We start from the raw sequence: 6,522 nt of genomic DNA on the forward strand, positions 1-6,522 counted from the left end.
ATTTGCAATATTTATAAAACAAATCGATATGTCTATGTATTTACATCAATATGTTTTAAAAAATAAAATAGAATTTGCTAATATTCAGTGATAATATTAGGGTTAGTGTGAACAACTAGTTTACATGTTAGGCTAACAGTGCCTTGGTTAAAGAGCCTGTTGCTGTTTATAGCTTTGAATTCTTTAAAACCAATATTATCTTCTTAAACTTGTATGGTAGTCAGGAGCATCACTTTCTAATGTTTGATATATTTAGAGGGAGGGGATCTAAAGGAATGCTTCAAAATTCAGATTAGATTAATTTCTACCATTTTCTTAAATTCATGGTAGTTTCAGTAATCCCATGGTAATTGAGGACACAAGTTATCTAAATGACTAATGTCATCTTTATGGCTTTCAGAAAGGACAGGAGACCGACAGGTGACTATCAAAGGACTAGCAGCAGCAGCAGCAGCAGCATGATGATGATGTTAAATGTGTTGTTTTAGGAACATCCATTGCAAATACATGGAATTCAATAAACATTGAATAGCATATCATGCAGTTTGTCTGTGCCTTTTCCTCCGTGTTGTCCTGGTTTGCTGTGCTGCCTCCTAGTCGCCACCATGGTTTGCTGTGCTGCCTGGGGATGCTCAAATCGCTCCGAGAAAGGAGTACGAATGTACGGCTTCCCCACTGACACAGAGCGGAAGAAAAAATGGCTTGCTCAAGTCAGCAGGAGCAATTTCACGACCAACAGCAAAAAAATATGAGGATATTATATACAAACACTGCATTTGCACTTTTTCACAAAACGAAAACCACACCATTGGGAAAGCTTAATGTTTTGTTTAATACAAAAAAAACGGAAAGGCTTGAAAAACACAGAGCTGAGAATCAGGGTGCAGAGTGAGGGTCTCAATGCAGGTATTCAGGCTCCATTGAATCCCCCTCTGGTTCTTGTGCTGAAAGAGGGAGTAACAGACAGGAGAAAGGGTTATACACACCTTTATAAAACGGACAAGTCAAATCAAGCAATCTGATTGGTTCTTAGCCGTGATATACTGAGCGTATACCACGGGTAGAATTGTAAGTTACTTTTCACAACAAGTCAGTATCCCTCCGCGTCTGAGAAAAACGGCAAAACATATTCAGTGTGCAGTTCCTTTGGCATTAGGGCAGGGATATCTAGATACTTTTGAAGGTTTAACATAATGAATTGTGCTACTTTTAAAGCAAGCAACGATGTTTTCAAATCTGTAATCAAAGAGGTCCGCAAAAACGCTATCGACCAATCAGATTGCTTGATTTGACTTGTCAGTTTTATAAATATATTTAAATTTCTTTCGTTACGAAACAAACTTACAAAGCATAAAATGGAAACATTTAAGATTAACTTCGACCTCCGGGGGGGTCTTACTAAGGGGGTTGTCGACCCTCCGCTTCGCGTCGGGCCGAACCACGCCTCTTAGCTGTGATATAATGAGCATATACCACGGCCTGTCGTGAGCTATTGCTTAAATATAGCACACCTATTGGATGGGAAATTGCCTTGGGGAGATAAGGTGTGGTCTTTGTTCCCAACTGAAGTTATGGAACTTTATTATTTGTGAGTTTAACAAAGTATGACAAATGGCATCAGTAACAGATGTGATATGAATTTCTATAAAGTTGTCTCACATTCTTGGTCATATTTTATATACAGTACGTAATGAGTATAACATGTCCAGTAAGTATAAAGTGTTTCCTAATACTGTGTATTCAACCACTATGGAATATGTATGTGGGCAGACAAAACTGAGTTGTTCTGTGTGTGAAGTAACCTCAAGTCACTCCGCAGGCACATTTTGATGCAGACCACTTTGTCAAGACAAAAAAGGGCAAGACTAGGCTGAGAGCAGAGGCTATACCCACCATCTTCGTTTATCGCCCTGTGGTCAAAAAGAGAAGGGCCCCTGCACCACGATTCACCCCGGGACCTGTATCTACAAAGCCCATAGCTCATGATCACAGCTATAGTGTGAAAGGTGACACAGTTATAATAAGTATGAACTCTTAGTAACAAAAGTCATATTTCTTATTTTTAAGTGGTATAATATTTTAAATGTTCGAAAATCTACAGTGCCATGTCTTCTACTTACATTAGTCTCAAAGATTGAGGGAAGAAGGGATGAGGAGACTGAGAGAAAGGAAAGTGAGGGTGAAGAAAGAGAGGACATGGCTAGTGAGGAGAGACAGGGAGGGTGGACACCACCCACTCAGCCAGCAGCCAGTCAGCATACGAGGGAACCAGCAGCCAGTCAGCATACAAGGGAACCAGCAGCCAGTCAGCATACGAGGGAACCAGCAGCCAGTCAAACAGATCTATTAAAAAAATTAAAGAGAAAATTAAAGAGCCAAGAAGGGATCACCAAAAAAGCAAAGTCTGCACTAAGAAAAATCAGGAAGGAAAATGCAGCTCTCAAGAAAACAAAGAAAATTAGGGACAACAAATATAAGAAAACGTTTTAAAAAGACCAACCTAAGGCATTAGGCAGACTCACCACAAAGGGGATGAAATGGAGCAATGAGACAATTAAGAAGGCTTTAAAAATTCGCTTTGCGTGCGGACCAACGGGTTACAAAACTCTGCAGGAATTGCAGATTCCCCTTCCAGGATTAAGGACACTGCAAAGAAGGATGCAATGTGTTAAGTTTGAGCCTGGTGTGTAACAGCTAACATCAATGCCCCTCCACCCGTAACATCAATGCCCCTCCACCTGCCAACATCACTGCCCTCCACCTGCCAGCACCCAGCCAGAGGAGCGCAAACAACAAAAACAAGCAAGGTGTCCCGTCATGTACCTGGACATTTGGGTTGGCAAAATGGAGTAAGAGATGGACTTGAAAAACCTTGGTGGCTCTCTACTCATGTTGTTACAGTTGTCTTGGTTGCAGCTCTCAAGTTTTTTTTTGTTGCCATTTCCAAATCTTTAGAAAATATTAAATAAATGAAGTGAAATCAACCTCTTCTCTGGAGAACAAACTTTGATTTCTCTGTCTTGTGATTTTGCAGTCTTGCTCCTCCACCTGTAACATCACTGCCCCTCCACCTGCCATACAGTAGGTTACTAACAAGATTACTTATATAATACAGTGATAGAATACATGTTTAGTATGCTTACTTATATAAAACAGTAGTATTAAACTTACCTTGTGTTTCCACTCTCACTTAAGTCCCTCTCCCTTTGCCATCAATCCAAAATCAGCTGAGCTGCAACATTATACAGACAGGTAATAATCAACATAATCACAAGGACACAATATGGCTCTGCTAAAAACACTCACTCTTACACGCAACAAAGTTATATTTATCTAATATTTAACTCCCTCCACCCCCGCATACAATCCCTTTTAGAAGACCCTCTTCTCTAATTCAACAATGTTGGACGAAATGACATTAAGAGAACGGAATTTACAATTAAAAGGCTGTTCAACGTGTGTTGCTAACTTGATCCGGAATCCTAGCTTTATCTGTTATCTGTAAACGTTCCCTAAATCTACTAATTTAGGGATAATCCACTGACATCCTTTAATACACATGTTAATTTGAATCAGATGTACTGATAATATCCGCAATATAAATCTTTAAACTTCTTCTTACCTTTAAAAGTCCGTCACAAACGTTCTATTATGCTGCAACTCTACAGCTCTGCTAGCCTTGGCGCTAACTTCCGGGGAACGATTGAGAGGCTCCACGATCCGCCATTGCTGTAAAAAAGTGGTCCATTGGAGTGAACGGAGATGACGTAACTCTCAGTCTATACGGCGCTGGTTATTAGGTACTCGAACTGCGCATGCGTGCGATGGACATATCCAGTGCTAAAAGCACCGCCTCTGGCGGTCAGTAGGGACGAAATAGAACCCCCACTATCCTCATGATGGGAAAAAAACAATATCTTTAACGTTGGTAGCACAATTTAATGTGGTTCTCACACAATATTGTAGATATAATATGAATGTTTTTAGCATTATGATTCACTGATTATATTTTCTTTACTGTACAATAGTTTATACAAATTGGACAATTTTGGTTCAAAAGATTTAAACAGTCTCCCACAAGTCTGTTTAATGTCAATAAACCTTTGTGGTACTTATCAAGAACAAGGACTGATCATTGTTTGTCATAAATGTTTTATTTTCATCATCATGGAAAACGGATGTCTGCATGAGTGCATTCTGTGTTTTTGAGGAAGCACATTGCACACAATGCAAAACAATCATGCATCGTCTTACTCTGGTTTACTGCAGTCATCCCTTTTTTGTGCTATCTTGAGGATTGTTTGAAAAGCAACTGTTGTTCATGTGACTGGATGGTAGCTTCACCCACCAGTCACATGACCACCGTGTCTGTGTGTATCATAGACTGTATATATAAAGTGTGTGTGGTGTGTATTCATTGACTCATGAGCCCCTCTGAGCCGCTGGATGTGAGTGTTTGGCTCACAATGCAGCAGGGAACACCAGGGCCTTAGATTCCCATTGGTCAGCAGATGGGAGTGAAAGAGGGATTAGCTCCATTTCTCTCCCAGACCTATGTGTGTGTGTGTATGTATGTGTGTGTGTGTGTGTGTGTGTGTGTGTGTGTGTGTGTGTGTGTGTGTGTGTGTGTGTGTGTGTGTGTGTGTGTGTGTGTGTGTGTGTGTGTGTGTGTGTGTGTGTGTGTGTGTGTGTGTGTGTGTTTTCATACTAAGGATAAAAAAGGAAGTTGTGCTATTTAGAGATTGGCAGGTCATTTCTGCATCTATTTTCTATCTTTGTGTTTAGTGATACAGTATATTTTTTTGATGGAAGCAAGTGTGTGGCTGATAGCAGCAGGAAGTAGTCTTACTCAGTGCTTGAATTGGAATAAAAAAGGTGCCAGTACTCTAAATCAGCAACAAGTATTTGGCACAAAGTCATAGTAAATCCTATAATGCTGGTGGGTTTGTCTCTTTACTGTATATTTTAGAAAGACTCACTGTACTTAAACAAAATGACTCAGGGTGCATCTGAGATTAGAGGGGGTGCAGTGGTAAAGTGCTCTTTTTATAAGTGGGGAGTGGACCTGACACCCTCTAGTCTAGGGGGGTCCGGGGGCATGCTCCCCCGGGAACATTTTTTTTAAAATATTGAAGTTAGATGCATCAATCTGGTGCAATTTGAGAGAAAAATGAAGAGATATATGGATACCTCTCAACATCCATAATGAAACAACTGTAAACAGATTTACTTTTTCTTTATGGATATAAAAGAAAGTAAAGCTTGACTCCTACTGGCTGGTTAAATGACTCCTCGTCCCTGAGGCCACTACCAGTTTTTTGTGCCATTTTGCTGGATTTATTTGTCAATAGCGTTGCTGCACAAAGTGATAGCCCTCTAGTTTAAATCTACTACCCAAAAAGAAACATATGGAGATGGGTTACTATTTAAAAAAAATTGCAAATCTATTTGGGAACAGTGGAGCTGGGCCTCATATCCTATAGGGGGGTCCGGGGGCATGCTCCCCCGGTAAGATTTTTTTTAAAATGTTGGACTTAAATGCATCAATCTGGTGCATTTTGAGGGGGAAATAAAGAGACTACACCCATATGAAACAAAAATGTATACATTTAAATAATCATAAAATCATAAGTACATGGCCATAACCAATAACATACAATATCCAATATGAAAAAACATTGAAACTTGTTTATTTATTTGTTTTTGGTTCATTTATAGTTGTGAGTGTGTCTGGGCTCCTGAATCGGCCTCTCCTGTCTCCCTCCTCTCCCCCCTGCTCCTCTTTGAGGCAACAGCAAAGACTATTTTTAGCTCTCAACAAGTTTATCTTACCTTTTTTCACCTAGTTAACATTTTGTTTGTATTATTCATGCATATTTTACTAATCACTACCCCCTCAAATGGAAATATGTGTTTACATAAATGGTGACCGAACCGTTTGAGACCCACTGAGATAACTTAAACTAAGTTAACTATCTAAAGACTCAGAGAGTAATTTACCTCACCAGAGCTGTAGTTATCAGCCTCTCAGTCTGACAGCAAAGGACTCTCCCTCCACCTTGTTGTTGAAAAAGCTCCTTATATCCGTTAGCGCAGCTAGCTAGCACCAGATGCTAACAACAATACACGTAACCGGTGCGCGCGCTTTCTCGCTCGCTCGCGCCACACATACACCAACACACACCCTCCCGAGCTTGAATGACACACAGAGACCAATCGAGGGCATTAGTATGATCTGTATGAAAGTGGCAATGTCGGCAGGCCACGTCATGTAGACAGCCAGTCACCCTCTGTGAGGCAGAGTCAGACCCACATTTGCGCTGCGTTGCGTTTACAATATATACGTATATTGCCGTCGGCTGAGTACCGGCATTTTACTGAGTACCGACAAGGTGCCGGTACTCAGTAAGAAGTGCCGGTACCACATGGGTAAAAATCAGAAGTGCCGCTACTGCGTACCCGGTGAGTACCGGCCCAATTCAAGCACGGGTCTTACTAAATTAAGACAACAGACACTGCACA

The 6,522-nt window shown here is 40.6% G+C and overlaps 1 long non-coding RNA gene across 2 annotated transcripts; it reads right to left on the minus strand.

Moving 5' to 3' along the window:
- Positions 1 to 1,511: 1,511 nt before the first annotated feature.
- LOC307045301 lies at positions 1,512 to 2,964 on the minus strand. Of its 2 annotated transcripts, none has more exons than XR_013809842.1 (3): positions 2,523 to 2,964; positions 2,121 to 2,343; positions 1,512 to 1,964 (listed from the first exon to the last, which is right to left on the minus strand). It is a non-coding gene; the product is annotated as an uncharacterized lncRNA (long non-coding RNA). The 2 variants fall into 2 exon arrangements; XR_013809843.1 differs by having other exon boundaries at positions 1,512 to 1,992.
- Positions 2,965 to 6,522: the final 3,558 nt, after the last annotated feature.

The sequence above is a fragment of the Notothenia rossii genome (genome assembly GCF_949606895.1).
Source record: "Notothenia rossii genome assembly, chromosome: 6".
NCBI classification, from domain to species: Eukaryota; Metazoa; Chordata; class Actinopteri; order Perciformes; family Nototheniidae; genus Notothenia; species Notothenia rossii.